The sequence below is a fragment of the Physeter macrocephalus genome, chromosome 16, assembly GCF_002837175.3.
Source record: "Physeter macrocephalus isolate SW-GA chromosome 16, ASM283717v5, whole genome shotgun sequence".
Lineage (NCBI taxonomy): Eukaryota > Metazoa > Chordata > Mammalia > Artiodactyla > Physeteridae > Physeter > Physeter macrocephalus.
The window spans coordinates 87,781,701-87,798,434 of NC_041229.1; the positions used below are offsets into that span (position 1 = coordinate 87,781,701).

The window sequence follows — 16,734 nt, forward strand, 5'->3', positions numbered from 1 at the left end:
AGCAGCAAGAATGCAAAGCAATGCAAGATGATGATGACTGAGCAGACCACTGCCTCAGGATGAGCTGAGAGAAGACACAGCAGCTTGCTCAGCGGGTGAAGGGTTCAGCCCTGTGGGAGTCAGGTTATGCGCAGAAACTGTCTCTTGGAGCAGTCAGTTGAAGAAAGGAATCAGAGGGAATTTATCTGTCAGGTTCCCTCCCATCTCTTATTTCCCATTGATCAAAGGTTGCACCATGTGGAGTGAATTCCTACACATTTCCGGGCCACATCATTTGGGCACCTTTGAGAGTTTTTTGTAAAGCCTGTGCCCTTCGGTGTGGTGTTGTGTCTGAGTCTGGAAGTGGTGGGAGGAACCAGACACGCCATGAGCATTTGGTCAGCCTCAGGAAGCCTACAGGGAAGTGACGGCCAAGACAGAGCCATCAGCTGAGGGGCCAGGTCGCAGGTGGAGCCAAAAGAATCCGAGAAAGCAGGTGAAGTCAGGGGAATCTGAGGAGGCCCCTGAGATGTATCCAACACATTGCACCTCTTGAATCCCTCAGATCCATCAGACCCTCCCTTTACATCCTCTTCCAGATCATAATAGGAGGCATGCAGTTATTTTTTGAGAACAAGATGCCCTCACTTCTCCAATCTAGTCAGTCACAGAGTCCCTTCGTGGTTATAGCCAGTCTAAATTTCCAGTAAAACTGAAGGCAAGAAGATTAATAGAGAAAGCTACATTCCCCACTGTGCTGGTCCCAAGGCCATGGCCAATATTCATCATTCCATCCTCTACCACCCATTCTAGGCCTCTCTCCCCCTTGGCCTGCACTTCTTCTGGTCTACATTACTAGAGCTTGGTGTGCCCTATCTGGTTAAATGGAAGATGATTTGACACCGAAATTTTATTCTCTCCAGAGTGACTTCCCAGGGGTTGGAGCTCCAGTCTGCAAAATTGGCTCTGTGTTATGTCAAAAAATAAATTAGGCTATGCCGCCCATGTCCATTGCGTAGATGAGGCTGCAGTAGGTACAGGGCCTCAGGATCAGGCACTGCTGCCTTTTGCAGTTCAATCATTGGCAACCATGTCAGTCATGGTTCCCTGCTGGCTTAGTGTCACAGGACCAAAACAACTCTGCAAACAGGAATGATCAGTAGTTATGCCACTGAGTAGAGAGGAGTTCATTAAGGGCTACTGTGAAGAGCCATAGGTGTTTTGGAAGGAACTCAAGAATGGAAGGCTGCAAGGGAAGTGGTTCTTATAAAATTATTTTAGCAATAGCTACCATTTACTGAGCATCTGTGTGCCAGGAGCTATATGAGGCCCCTTTTTAAAAATAGTTGATAGGAAAAACAATGTTGAGATAACTGCAGGATCTGAGATTAAAAACTGCCTACACTTCAGTCACCTAATTCAATCAATATTTTTATTTTTTCCACATGCATATACAGTTCTTTCATATTCCTTATAACATTATAGATATAACTTAGAATGTTAATTTCCACCTTTTCACTTTGATTTTACCTTAAATAATATTTGCATTTTGTGAAAATCACAAGTTTATCTCCCTCTCTTCCAACTTTCTCTTCCCCCACATTGTAACCAATGTTAACAGCCTGGGAACATCTCTCTCTATGTTCATTTAAAATAATAATGGTAATAATAACAGCAAACCCTTACTTAATGCTTATTACAAGGTAGGCATTGTTTCTTTTTTTACCACATTACCTGCTATAGCTTATTTAATCCTCACAACAACTTTAAAAGAAGTACTAGTGTTATCCTCAGTTTTTACACATGAAAAAACTGAGGTCCGACATATACAAAATATTCAAAAATATAAACAAATACCTAGACACAAGCAAAGGAAGTTTTTTGGTCATTTAAAATAAATAGGAAATGGGGAACACAGAGTACACATTTCATTGCAGTAGCTTTTCCAGTAGAGAATATCATTGCCATCTCTCTAAGTCAACAGGTCCAGCTCTAACAGATTTTTTAGGAGCAAACAATGCCCCATTGTTTGAAGGTACCATCATTCATTGACCCTATTGATGGGCATTTATGGTGTTTCCACTTTTTTTGGCCACCACAAATGATGTAGCAATAAATATCCTAGAATATAAATCTCTAGGTGCTAGTGCTTTTATTTCTATAGGATAAGGTCTATGGGCATTAGTGCTAAATCTGGAATCCTCCATATGAAATGATAAGCACAGCCATGAGCTGTGCTAAAGCATCAGACTCTTGAAATATGTGAGCTCTCCAGAGGTCAGGGCGAGAAGATATACCATTTACACGGCCGAGGGGCTGGTAGCCAAAGAAGATACACAGCCAAGGCAGCCCTGAGCTGGCCTCCTCCAGGGCCCTCCTCTTAGGTGGAGGCCAGCTCAGGGCCCAGCCTCTGTACATATCCCAGTCAATTCACAGTTTCTTTGGACATCTCTTGGGCATAGAGGGCTGTAGCAATCACACTGCCCTGAGTACTGAGGTATCCACCTTCTAGTCTCAGAGTGTTCATTCCAAAGATAGAAAGGAGAAAAAAAAAAAAGGAAACTACTTATTTCCTCTTTCTGCTTCCCTAGGAACTCTTGTTGTCCCTGGGGAGACTCACATTAGTCTCTGCATCAGATCCTACATTTTTGTAGCTGTATCACTGGATAAAGATAACATCAGATGGGAAGAAAATGAAAGAAAACATAAAAGGTAAATGAGAGAGGTGACAGATAGTGGTTGGAGTGAAAGGATAGATGTTCTTGACCTGCCTAGAAGAAGAGAAAAACACTTAAATAAATGTTTACAATAGTCAGATATGTAGAAAAACATGCATGTGTTCAAGTAGGAAAGCATCTTCAAGTAACAAGACAAGTTTAAAAACTGATTTCAGTGATTTAAATGGCGTATTTTTCTTGCATAACAAGAAGCCCAAAGGTAAGCAGCTGCTGGGTCAGCAACTCAGCAATATCAGGTCCAGTGTCTCTGTGTGGTTGCCGGGTCCAAATGGAAGATGCATTAGTAATGTTGCTAGATGTTCCCAAACTCCCCTGTATGAGGCTCAGACCATTTTGTATTCTCTAAAATACAACATATATCTTAGACAGAAGATAAATATTCCTAACACATAAAGAACTTCTAAACCTTGAGATGAAAAACGACAACAACCCTGTAGAAAAATGGGCAGAGTTTATGAATGGTTTCACAGAGGGGAAATGCAAGTGACCCCAGTGCAAATATATTGTAAGAGCTCAACTTCCTCTGAGTATGAAAAATGCAAGATAACACTATACTGAGATATCATTTCTCAGCTATCAGATTGGGAAAAATCCATAGTCCAACAACATTCTGTTGATAAAACTTTCAGGAAACAGGCTGTCTCCTAAGTTGCTGGTGGAAGTGCAAAAGGATACAATCCCATGGAGGGAAATTTGGACCATCTAGCAATATTACAAGTTCACATAACCTTTGACACAGCAATCCCACTTCCAGGAATCTATCTCAGAAAGTAAACTGGTAAAAATATAAAGTGACATAGTATAAGGATATCCATTGCCAGTAATTGTAATAGTAAGGGGATGGAAACAATCCAGATGTCCATCAATAGGGCACTGGTTGAATACATTATGGTGCATCCATACAATGGAGTGTTATACATCTATAAAAATAAATAAGAAGGCTCTTTATATACTTACTTGAAATAGTTTCCAGGATATATTGTTAAGACAAGCAAGTTAGAGAACAGGGTTTATAGTGTGCTGTCTTTCATTTAAGAAAGGAAGGTAATATGAATATAGAAACATATATACTTATCTTATCAAAAGGTAATAATGGAAGAATAAACCAAAAACCAATAAAAATGGGGGACCTATAAGGAGAGAGAAGGAACATGATAGAAGGGCAGGGATGGAACCTAGACAACTGCATATAACTTGTATAGTTTTAAATTTGTACCCATGTAAACGTTTTAAATAAAGTTAAAGTTAAAGATGAAGAGGAAATTTATAAAAGTTGGAAAGATGGAAACTCATAATAATAATGGCATATTAGATTGGTGGTTTAGCCACCCAAAGAAGAGTTGTTACAAATGACTCTATAAAACAGTATGTTGACAGTATGTCCTTAAAGGGGTAGATCCTAAGGACTAAAAAGAACCATGAAGAAATCTTAAACTGCATCCAGTGGTATAGCAATCAGGATAGACTAGACTGTGTTCTATTATAATAACAAACCCAAGTCCTGGTGCCTTCAGCAACAAAAGTTTCTTTTCTCCCATGCTACATGTTCATTGTATGTTGGCTTCAGCTCTGTACTGTATCATCTTCCCTCTGTGACCCAAGCAGGAAGGGAAGAACATTTGTCTGAAATATTTTGCCAGTCATTGAGGCAGAAGACATCTTCCTGGAAGTGACCATCACTCTAATTCCACTCATTTTATTGGCCAAAGAAAGTCACATAATCTGAGTTCAAAATGTCAGGGATGTATAATCTTCTCTCAGCAAGAAGCACTGCAGAGATTGGTACCAAATAGGGGTGAACAGTAATACAATCTCACACAGAGAGTAGGATTATATTTTTGTTTTGAAACTATCACATGCATATTGTAGGATCAACAAATTAGTACTTTTGTTAATGTCATTACAAAGATCTTCAGCATAAAAGACAAAAGACACAAGTATAAACCCAAACAATTGGGAATTGGAAATACCAATATGAACTCATAATTTATCTTTCTAAAAGAGAGGAAAGCATCCTGTCAAATGAAAAGGTTTAGAAGCAATGGCAACCTTGTAGCAATGAATAAGTATGGTGCCTAAATTGTGATCTAAAGGCCATTTTCTTCTAAAAGGAACCAGGGCACACCTGACCTACCCCAGACCTACTCTACCCTGCTTACCCACATTACTCTGGGCCTCAGTCACTTGCCTAGCTTCCTGGCCAGAGCACCCCTGTCTAGGCTCCCACTGTTCTTCTGATTGTAAATATATGGTACTTTGTAAATCTATGTTGCTGCTACTACATCCACAAGAGTGAGGATAGCCCTTAGCAGCACTGAATGATAGAGATAATGATGCAGTTCCCTGCGTGAATTGGACCCACAGAAGTGATGGCTTCCCCATCAGCTCTTTGGAGGGCCCATTTAGCACCACCGAGATGCGTCAGAATATAACACCATTTAGCACAAATGTCAAACAAAGATATGAGGCGAGAAGTAACCACTAGATAAATTGCTTGCCTTTCTTTCTTCCTGGTGGATTGTTCAGAAGCGCAGCAGTTTCTAATGACGTCCAGTGACGTCAACCAACCACCAGCGTTTTGTGTTTTTGCAAAGCTCAAGGCAGCTCAGTAATTACCCCTTAGTGATTATTCTCCCTCCTTTCATGTCTCTCTTGCATTCGTCCATGTATCTTGCTTTCCTGAGATTGTTCATCCCAATAAATTGTTAAGAGAATACATGTTTGCATCACATTCTATTTTCCACCAAACTCAGGCTAAGGCAGTTGTTACTAGAAGTGGCTCTCTTAAGAAGCAGACCCTCAGGATGGGATTTTAGTGCTGGATTGTCTGCCTGACTAAATGCAATAAGCCTCCCATCGCTATTGGTTAGTGGAATCCCCGATAAGTAGTGATATTACAATTACTAAAGCTGTCACCTGTGGATAATTTTTATGAGGTGAAATTTTCAATTATCAGGTGGCTTCTGCACTTGATTAATAAAGGGGTGATAACAATTTTAATGACTGTGGCATGAGTAACTGCTTTTGAGGGCATTAGAAACTTTGAAATAAGAAACAAATGAGCCCAGGACTGTTCATTGCCACCTTAAGGCACACCGTGAAAGCCAGAGGGCTGGTCTAGTAGCCTTGACGTTTTCATCTCCTACCCCTGCAGGTCAGATCATGCTGAAAATCAGATCAAGGATCTGATTATAAAGGGTCAGAACTACAAAGAATACTAAATGTGTAACCATAATAAATATCTATGTCAAAGTAGAGCCCTGATGGAAAAAGAGCGGGGTTCTGAGACATAGGATGGGGACATTGGGTAGACGAGCTTCAGATTCTCTAATCGACATTCGTCAGAATTACCCTAACTGGAAAAAACAGCCCCATCCATTTTATCAGAGAACAGCCTCCCTTTCTGTATACCAGAATAATCACTGACCTTACCTGAAGTAAATACCTCATGCTGTGAAGCCTCGTCTTCTTAAGATCCTCTTCTGCTCATCTTACTGTTCCCAGGCTATAATCAGGGGCAGATCCCAGCACAGCCTGAGTGGGGAATTATAATCCCACTGCAGGAGGAAATTGCCTACACCCAAAATAAGTTTTAGGAACTGGCTGAGTTTTACCAACAGGAATCAAGAAATATGTGTGGGAGTGGATCTTTAGGATATTAGACTAGGAGAAGGGGCAGCATATGGGGCTAATGTATGAGGGCACACACCTGTGTGTGTCTTGACAGGGGTATTTGAAGCCAGCCTAGTTACCTAGAATGGTTCTTGGAAAGTTGGACTTGACAACGACATACGGTGAATGAAGTAATAATGTCAGGACCGCCTTGGCAGAATACTGAAGAAGCCAAAATATTCAGGGAAATACTAATGGTAGAATGGACTTATGAGTAAGACCTGAGGACCCATCACCAGACTCTCTGTTCCTGGAGGACACAGGCAATGGCTCATTCACTAAGACAACAGAGATTTCACCAGTGAGAGGGGCACTGGCATCTTTGAAGGCCAGGTTGATGATGAGAGATATTACCATGGAACTAGGCTTCCTAATATCAATAGGAACGGTGGGATCCTGGAATGGCAAAAAAAAGCATATGGCAGCACCTAACACTAGGGCAAGAGTCCTGATTATTATAAATGGCAGAGGGGCTTCCCTGGTGGCACAGTGGTTAAGAATCCGCCTGCCAATGCAGGGGACACGGGTCCGAGCCCTGGTCCAGGAAGATCCCACATGCCGTGGAGCAACTAAGCCCATGTGCCACAACTACTGAGCCTGTGCTCTAGAGCCCGCAAGCCACAACTACTGAAGCCCGTGTGCCACAACTACTGAAGCCCGCGCACCTAGGGCCCGTGCTCCGCAACAAGAAAAGCTACGACGATGAGAAGCCCACGCACCACAACAAAGAGTAGCCCCTGCTCACCGCAACTAGAGAAAGACTGCACACAGCCATAAAATAAATTAAATAAATTTATTTATTTAAAAAAAAATAATAATAATTGGCAGAAGGCCAGAGTGGCACTCAGGCCACCTTGACCTGCATTTGTGGCATTGGCTCATAGACGTTGGTGTTCATAGTAGTTAGGCAGATGGACAAGAGTGTTGCTCAATTTTTTTTTTTTTTTTTTTTTTTGCGGTACATGGGCCTCTCACTGTTGTGGCCTCTCCCGTTGCGGAGCACAGGCTCCGGACGCGCAGGCTCAGCGGCCATGGCTCACGGGCCTAGCCGCATCGCCGTGTGTGGGACCTTCCCGGACCGGGGCGCGAACCCATGTCCGCCCGCCGACTCTCAACCACTGCGCCACCAGGGAAGCCCTCAGTTTTTATAATGAAAAAGTACTGATAGCTGGAGAGCAAAAGGCTGATACCTGTCCTTCATCCAGTTTCAGATCTAAGTCAGCTCACAAACCCTGAGGCCATAGTCGGAGGGATTGGATCCCCCTAAAGAAGGACCCTCTAATGCCATTTCGAGTATATATAGGAAGCAGTTCCCCAGTCTTTCCCCAAAGAGACCTGTTGTCTTTTGCCAGGGTAATAGTATGCTGGGGGGAAAGTCTATGAATCTACCCCTTGTTTATTTCTCTGGTTCCCAGTGATAACTTTGGTTAGAAGGCATAAATGGGATGAATATCTTTAAGAGATCCTTCACATTGGTTCCCTGGCTGATGGGGTAAAAGCCATTTTTATAGGAAGGGCCATGTGGAAGCTATCTTTTGTCCTGGCCAAGATAGTAAATCAGAAGCAATACATCATTTCGAGAGGAATTACAGAAATGAATGCTACTATCGAAGACTTAAAGGATGCAGGGATAGTAGCCCCCATCACATCTCTATTCAATTCACTTTTCTAGCCTTTGCAAACACCAGACACTTCTTGGAGAATGGTGGTGGAAAATTGCTGTGAACTTAATCAGGTGGCCTCACTTGCAGCACAGCTGCCTTGCCAGCTGTGGTATCTCTGACATTTTATATGTGGCTGTTGATAGGGTGAAATATTTTTTCTTTTATCCCTAATAATAGGAAAATCAAAAGCAGGTCTCCTTTCCATGGCAAGGAAAGCAGCAATAGACCTTCTCTATTGTTCCTCTGTTGAGAGATGTATTGCAGCAAAAGAGGTAGGTGCCACCAGAGTCTGGATCACCTGTTCATGTCATTTACTTGTGCCCTCTGGATTTGGTCAGGCCGAATCCTGAATGGAGCATACTTTTCGTACAGTGGATTACTGCTGTATCCACCCAACCTTATGACTCATTGGCTCCAATGATACTCAGATCATAGGGAACATTTGTGGTTACATAGTCACTTGGTGTCCCATGGTCAGACATTAGTCACTGGTAGAGCCCAGAATCAAGGCATGGCCTTGCTGCAGAACTCCAGGAGTCTGTGCTGCATCTCTCTTACTGAAGTTTGTTGAAAACCCCGCAGCATCATTATCTGCCACAGTTACCTCTAGTACCATCAGAGCTGCTGGCTCATATAGGCTAAGCGTCAGGGAAGCTGCCTGGACAAGCTGGGGAGCCCTTTTTGGCTTCGAGCCTCGCTGGAAACTCTCATCCCTCTGAGTCACCCAATAGGACTTGGACTTAGTTCTAGAAGCATGAATATAATGTCAACTCTAGCCAAAAATGGGCTGCTGCCACATTACAGCCCCACTTAGAGGTGGCCCCCAGAAATCATGGTGGAGGAAATCCTCCCAGAGGGCAGAGTTGCCAGCAGTACTTTGGCTTAATGTGTGTGCAAATGTTGACTCTTTGTCAACAGTGAATGGCTCAGCTTATTGGTCAGGGACCTGGAAGGAAAAAGACTACAGTCCATATACCACCTCCAGTGTCCTAACCTGCCAGGTGTCCCTGATCTGGCCTTTTAGCTGACATTTCACCAGGCCATTCCACCATTTTTTATCAGGCTGGTAATCCCTTGCTGATGAGGGACATGAAAGACTGTGTATCTTTTGTTTGAGCTCAGTGGGTCATTCCCACTTGGTAGTAACATGTGCTCTTGGGTTCGGTGGTAATGTAGTATAGGATTCTATGATGATAGATTAGGCATTTTTTCAGTCCTTAGGTGGTGGTGGATGGTGATAGAGACACTGAATACAATCAGGAGTGAGGAAATCTGGGGAAGAAGTACATGAATAAACTTATGGGAGTAGGCACAAAATATCTAGTTGACATCAGCTAGCCTTTCTCCTTGGCCTCTGCAGTGCTTGCAGAGTGGGCCATGAGCAAAGAAGCCGCAGTGGCAGGAATGGAGGCTACACCTGTGTCCCAAAACATGGAGTCCTTTTCATCAAAGCTACCCTAGCTTTGATGCTGCATGCCTAACATGTGAGCAGCAGGGACTGATACTGAGCCCTCATTATGGTCCCCTTTGTGGGGAGATCAGCTAGCCTCCTGGGGGCAAGCAGATGATATCAGACTCCATTCTTCCTCACCAGAATCACCATGTACTCAAGATATAAGGAATTCCCTGGTGGTCCAGTGGTGAAGACTCCGCCCTTCCACTGCAGGGGGCACAGGTTTGATCCCTGGTCGGGGAACTAAGATCCCGCAAGCCGCACAGCACGGCCGTGAAAAAAACAAATCCATCTCTCAAAGTATAGGTTTGTTTTATCTTCCCACAATGCCTCCACCAGCACCACCATCTGAGGGTTGACAGAGTGCTTGATCTATAAGATATATGGTATCCTACGCTACTTTGTACGAGACCAGAGAGAACGTTTTACTACACATGAAACACTGGGCTCAAAAACCACAAGATACACCAGTTTTCCATGTACCTCATCACACCGGGTTCACCAGCCTGATAAAAAGGGTAAAAAGGGCTGGTGAAGTCTCAGCTAAAAGGCCATTTCAGGGATACTTCAGCACTAGGTGCAGTATACACACTGAGCCAGAGCCAAGCTATGGTGCTAAAGTGCACGGGTCCAGAAACCAAGCGGTGGAAGCAGCCTTGGCCTTCTCAGCCTCACTCCCAGTAGACATGCCAAATTTTAGCTTCATGTTCTTGCCACCGTGGATTCTGTTGGACTAGTGCCTGGGAACCCAGCGGGGGATGCTTTCACCAGGGTTGTAGTAAGGATTCCACTGCCCTGGAAGTTGTAGAACTAAAATAGGTGATAGAGCAGTGAGATGGTGAATGTATATTTTGACCATTGGACCAGGTGTGGCGGTAGGGTTTGTAGTTTGGTTTGCTAAAACTCTGTAGGTCTTTTTAGGAGATTGCAACTGAACATTTCCTGAAAGAATTGGACTTGTACTTCCACTCCTAGGAAAGAAATGAGGACGATTTATTCCACGTGAGATCTGAATATTGTAGGAGGGTGGGAGCATGTCTACGAGGCAGAAGGGGTGGAGGAACCAGGCCCAGTTAGTGTACTAGCGCACATCTCCTTGGCCCGTCTCCACCAGTGGTCCTTGCACACTTGCCTTGCTTCCTGGCCAATGCAGCCCTGACAACAACTCACACTGTTGTCTTGGTTGTAAAGCGGTGCCCACGACCACTGCCACCAGCACACACTGGGGAGTCCCATGGGCAGCAGTGACTGGTAGGGAGAGACCACCTTCACTGCACACTGATGGGTCTGGGCATGTGGAGACTCTGCCTTCCCCTACAGCTGTGACCAGAACCAAGAAACACAACTGGGGGAGGCAGAAGGGACATGCAAGTGTGTTTGCTGTCACACTATAGCATGTGAGAGCAAACGGGAAAAAGACAGAAGGTGAACTGCTGCCCTTCCTCTCTACTGCCAGGCTGTTCTGAGTTACCATGGTTTCACACCTCTTATCTCAAGAGGTGCTGTCCAGCCAAGCAATTGGTTGTGTTTTCTGTGAAGCCAGGGCAGCCTGGGGACACCTCCCCTGGTACTCCATCTCCCCCCACTGACTCACTTCCATTGTTCACCTTCCTTGTTTCCCTGGAATTGCACTCTTCCCAGTTCAGCGTTAACGCGTATGTTTTTGCCTCAGCCTCTGTTTTCTAGTGAACCTGGACCAAGACACAGGGCTTCTTGGAAAAAATGACTGATTACTGGTCTGCAGAAAGAAATGCATGTGATGAGCCTGGAACATCTTATCGTGTGAGACACTAATGGTGTCACGTCAAAAGGACACAGGAGCAAATTTGAAGGGGCTCCAACCGGCCAAAGGTGGGACAATTTAGGCATCAAAAGAAATATTGACTACAGTGGATTTAAACACATCAAATATTTTTAAAATCATGAGTTCTTAATGATACCAAGAGAAAAAAATCATTGGTAGCTAGTACACCAACTCAGTTCTGAAAGTTGATCAAGAAAAGAATTATGTGTCTATTCTGTCTTTTCTGTGAAAAATTATACTCTAGGGGGACTAAATAGCTGATGAGCTAAATTCTTCTTCATAGACTAATTCTACCTAATAGATGCAGAGGAATGATAGATTTAGAAAATCACTTGTGATGATTAATTTTGTGTGCCTTCTTGACCAGGCCATGGGGTGCCCAGAGACTGGGCTAAACATTATTTCTGGATGTGACTGTGAGGGTATTTCTGGATGAGATTAACATGTGAATCAGTAGACTGAGGAAAGCAGATTGACCTTCCCAATATAGGTGGGCATCATCCAGTTCATTAAGGGCCTGAATAGAACAAAAAAGCAGAGGAAGGAAGAATTCATTGCTTCTTCTGCCTGAGTACTTGAGCTAGGATATAGGCTTCCTCCTGCCCTCTGACTGGGATTTGCACCATCAGCTCCCATGGGGCTCAGGCCTTCGGACTCAGATGGAATAGCATGACAGGCTCTCCTGCATCTCCAGCTTGCAGATGGGAGATCATCGGACTTCTCAGCCTCCATAGTCACGTGAGCCAATTCCCCATAATAAATCCCTTTACAGAACCCTGCTGGTTCTGTTCCTTTGGAAAGACCCTGGCTAATACTTCGCCATTTTACAAACCCGAATGAAATAATAGATTTGGCAGTGATTTTCAATAAACACTAACATAATTAGATCAAAGGTTGATAGGAAACTTGATAGTGGAGAGATGAGGCTGACATGTCTGAAGCCAGTGATCATTCCCAACATTGCAGAAAGGGAGTGAAGCAGATATTCTCTTCTCGTAATGTGATGCAATAGAAGGCACCACCCATGAATATGGAGCCTGAACCTAATTGAGCCTTTAAATCTAACAATCAGCTTACGGGAAATTCAGGGAACACGGGAACAAGTTAAACAGCAATGCAAAGATGCAATCAGGCAAACCCAGAATGTGAAAGATTCTACGATAGGACACATGACCCACTTTTTCCAAAAACATAATCGCGATGTATGAATTTTGGCTTCTGATTGGAACAAACCAAGTATTAATAGACATTTTCGAGACAATGGGGAAGTTTGAGTATAGACTAGGAAGAGATAGTGCTATTAAGGGGTTTTTGTTAATTTTATTAGGTATGATATGGCATTGCTGTCATGTTTTTTAAAGTTCTTATCTAGTATAGATGCATATTGACCTATAGATTCCTGGGATTTTCTTTAAAATACTCCAGAAAAAAAAAAAAGTGGGAAGGTAGAGATGAAACAATAATGGAAGATGTTGGTAATTGTTGAAGTTGAGTGATGGGTACATAGGGGTTTATCATACCATTCTCTCTGCTTTTTCATGTTTGTGCTGGTTATTCTATTTTTTTTGCCCCTAGATCTATTCTCTGTTCTACTATGCCTTGCTCTGTGCCCTAAAGGCCAATCTTGATAGATTGGAATCCCCTAGACTTCTGTGTTGTCTGGTTTCTGGGTGGGCTCAGCCAGTGGAGGTCACCAACAGCAGATCAGCCGTGGGAGTGAAAAGCAATCAGGGTATTTATTCCCCCTCGCTTCCTCTCTGCCTTCCTGAGGTTCTAGTAACTCTGTTCCGCTATAGCAGTGGTATTAGTTTGCTAGGGCTGCCGTAACAAGTGACTGCAGACTGGGTGGCTTAAACAACAGAAAGCTCTTTCTCACGGTTCTGGAAGCTAGAAGTCCGAGATCAAGGTGTTGGCAGGGTGGGTTTCTTTTGAGGCCTCTCCCTGGTTTGTGGATAGCTGCCTTCTCCCTGTGTCTTCACATGGTCTTACCTCTATACGTCTCTGTGTCCGTATTTCCTCTTCTTATAAGGACACCAGTCATATTGGATTAGGGCCCACCCAAATGACCTCATTTTAACTTACCTCTTTAAAGATCCTATCTCCAAATGCAGTTATATTCTGAGGTAGTGGGGTTTAGGACTTCAACGTGTGAAATTCAGGGGGGGACACAATGCAGCCCATAACAGCAGGGGTCAGTACACTTTTGCTATAATGAGCCAGGTGGTAAGTGTTTTAGGCTTTGTGGGCAATACAGTCTTGATCACCGCTACGTAACTCTGCCATTGCAGCATAAAGCAGCTACAGACAATATGTAAATGAATGAGCATGGCTGCGTTCCACTAAAACTTTATTTACAGAAACGGGGCAGGCCAGATTTGGCCCACGGGCCATAGTTCACTGACCCCTGCATCTGATGACAGCTCCTGTCGGTCAGCCCCTTTCTCACGTGTTCCCTTCTCAATGGTTCCTGCCCTTTCAGGCCAAAGGGTGGTAACAGTTCCCACGGCTGCTAATCCCAGAGCGCCACCCTTCCCTTCTCTGGTTCCATGAACCTGACCACTTTCCTTACCCCCTGCATTCAGTTCTCTTTGGCTAAATGCCTTTTGGGTGTAACACTTGTTTCTGGTCAGGACACTCATTGAAATAGCATATGTTTGAAATTTCCCATAGAAGAATCATAATGAAAGAAAACAACAGATTTGAAAAGCAAAATTGATACGACTTGGTTCTTGGCTCTGTAGACCAGGGGCTGGATGGAGAACCTGGCAGGCGCTCAAGGTGAGAACCAAGGCGGGGCCGGTGCAGGCGGGGAGCACACCCAGGACGTGACCAAGCCCAGAGACGGGCCAGGGGACCGTCCACCAGCCACAGGCTGCCCTGGCCACCACCTGCGGCCGGGCATGGACAGTCACCCCTCAGCAGGCCCAGTGCAAGGATGCGGAGGCCACCGCCTCCCCCTGCTGCCAAGTGTGTGGCCACAGTCCTTCTCCACCCGCCCAAGCCCTGACTCCGAGAGGAGCGGGACAGTATGAGAGGCTGAGAGGGTATTTGTTTGTTGGCTTGTTTGTTTTACTGAAGGAGGCGAACCATGATTTCTAAAAACTTGCATTAAAGTGAGTTGACAGGATTGGACTAGAAAATATTTTATCCAGCAGCTGGGGGCCTGTGAAAAAAATCTGGGTAGATATGGACAAATAAAGGGACTACATTTTCTCTGCAGCGCCCAGAGAACTGTGGGTAATTTGAGGATTGGCGCCACCTGTAACGGGCCTGTCGACTCCAGCGCGCGGGAGAAAGGAGCCGGAGCCTCACGGGCTGAAATCGGCTCCCGGGGGTTTCGGATGCAGGGCTGTCTCTGGGCAAACCCCGAGAGCCACAGAAGCCGAGGAGAGCTTCACCGAAAGGTCCAGAGGCGGGCTGCTACCCCCTGCGGGAGACGGTCCTCAGCCCTCGCCAAACGCTTCCCGCCAGAGGGCCGGGGAGGAACCTCCTTCGCCAGGACTTCACCGCGCTCCGCCGGCCGCCGGGGTCCCTGGGAAATGAAGCCAGGCAGCTGCCAGCCGGCCTCCTAACTCCTCCTTCCTCTCCGGTAAGGATGGCGCTCTCCTCGCGTGTTCCTCAGGAAATTGCACATATTTCCCTGCCTTTGGTGCTCGCCGGCAGCGCAGCTGTTTGCCCCGTTCACCTGCCTCTGAGGCCACGGGGAGAGGAAATGAGGAGGGTGAGCTCATGGGAAAGGGAAGCAAAGCAGGGCGAGGGGCAGAGCCGAAGGGCATCATTTATGTAGGTGAGAGCGTGGGCCCCTCCCCTACTGAGGGGTCTCAATCCCGGATATGCTTGTAAACGTGTCTCCAAACTCCTGCATTCATCCAGAACAATCCGGTGGTCAAAGTGCTGCCCTGGCTGGGCACCCAGGGGGGCCTTAGTTCGGACGGCTCTAACAGAATACCGTAGACTGGGTGGCTTATAAACGGCAGGAGTTTATTTCTCAAGAGTTCTGGAGGCTGGAAGGTGGGGATCAGGGTGCCAGCAGGGTCAGGGTCTGCTGAGATCCCTCTTCTGGGTTTTCACTTTGGGTTTTCACATGGCAGAGAGGGTGAGAGAATTTTCTGGAGCCTCTTTTAGAAAAAAGGGCACTTAGCCCAGTCATGAAGGCTTCCTAAAAGCCCCACCTCCTAATACCATCACATTGGGGGTTAGGATTTCAACACAGGAATCTTGGGACAGTCGCAAACGTTCAGTCCATAACCGAGGAATACAAAAGAAATTATTAAAAGGAACTAAAATTATTTCACTCCTTCATTCAGCCAGCATGTATTGAGTGCCTGATTTGAGCAGGTTGGTGTTTTAAGCATAAGTGGTAGAGTGATGAATAAGATGACAAGGTGGATGTGAGATAATAAACGATACATAGGTACATGTATATATACACACACATACATATGTGTATACTTTATGTTTTTGTGTGTGCATACATAAAATACATGCATACTCTACTCATATTCGTGTGTATATGATACATATATAACATGAGGTAAGGATGAGTGCTTTGAAGAAAAATAGAACATGGGCAGGAGAGAGAAAACATCAGGGGGTCAGTAGCTCTGTTCTGCCGTAGCAGCAACTGCACACCTTTTCTGTAAAGGACCGGACAGGCAGTAGTTAAGGTTTTGTGGGCCATATGGTCTCTGTCGCCACTTCTCTGCCCTGATTACCCCACTCCTTGGGGCTTTGGGGAAATTACTTAACCCCTGTGGTGCTGCCATTTCCATGTTATAAAATGGGACTCAAAAGAGTCCCTACTTCTGGTGGTTGTTGAGAGATTACATGAAATAATATCTTTAAAGTTCTTCGCACCAAATAAACATGAAAGGCTCCTGCTTTTGTTACACCTCCCACTCCCCAAGTCTGAAGGGGAGTAGGGCCATCGGGTCACCTGTCCTGCCCTCACACTTGGTCCTAGATGTGCAGACCCCTCTCTGCCTTACGGTTCTTGGTATCAGAAGAGGCCCAACCCCCGATTGACAGCCTGGTATGAAGCAGCCCCTCGAGGAGAAGGCAGATCCCCACACAGATATTAGCTTGATTCACCTTGTTTACTCCCTCACAGCAATCCTGTCCCTTTGATAGAAGAGGACACTGAGGGTCATGGATGACAAGAAGTGCTCAGTTGTCTCCATGACACTGTTCTTCTTGACACATAATGATGCCTCACAGACAGGGACGGGTTCCAGCTGAAACAGTAGCAGACCACGTGGTCCAGAGATGGAAAAGAAGGGGTCCCTCCTCTGTTGCCATCCCTTCCCCACCAACATTTAATCTGCCCCTGAGATTTCCCAGGATCTGCGGAATCATGCCTTTCCCATGTTCCCTACTGCAGCTTCTGTGCAGACCTTTCTCTGGCTCCATCATAGTCCATCAACA

General features: G+C 45.1%; 1 long non-coding RNA gene across 1 annotated transcript in view; it reads left to right on the forward strand.

Moving 5' to 3' along the window:
• Window positions 1-14,452: 14,452 nt before the first annotated feature.
• The window catches only part of LOC114488019 (uncharacterized), a 43,611-nt gene continuing 41,329 nt past the window's right edge, over window positions 14,453-16,734 (forward strand). Inside the window, exon 1 of the long non-coding RNA XR_003683700.1 lies at window positions 14,453-14,899. This is a non-coding gene — a long non-coding RNA (uncharacterized lncRNA). The remainder of the gene's footprint in view (window positions 14,900-16,734) is intronic.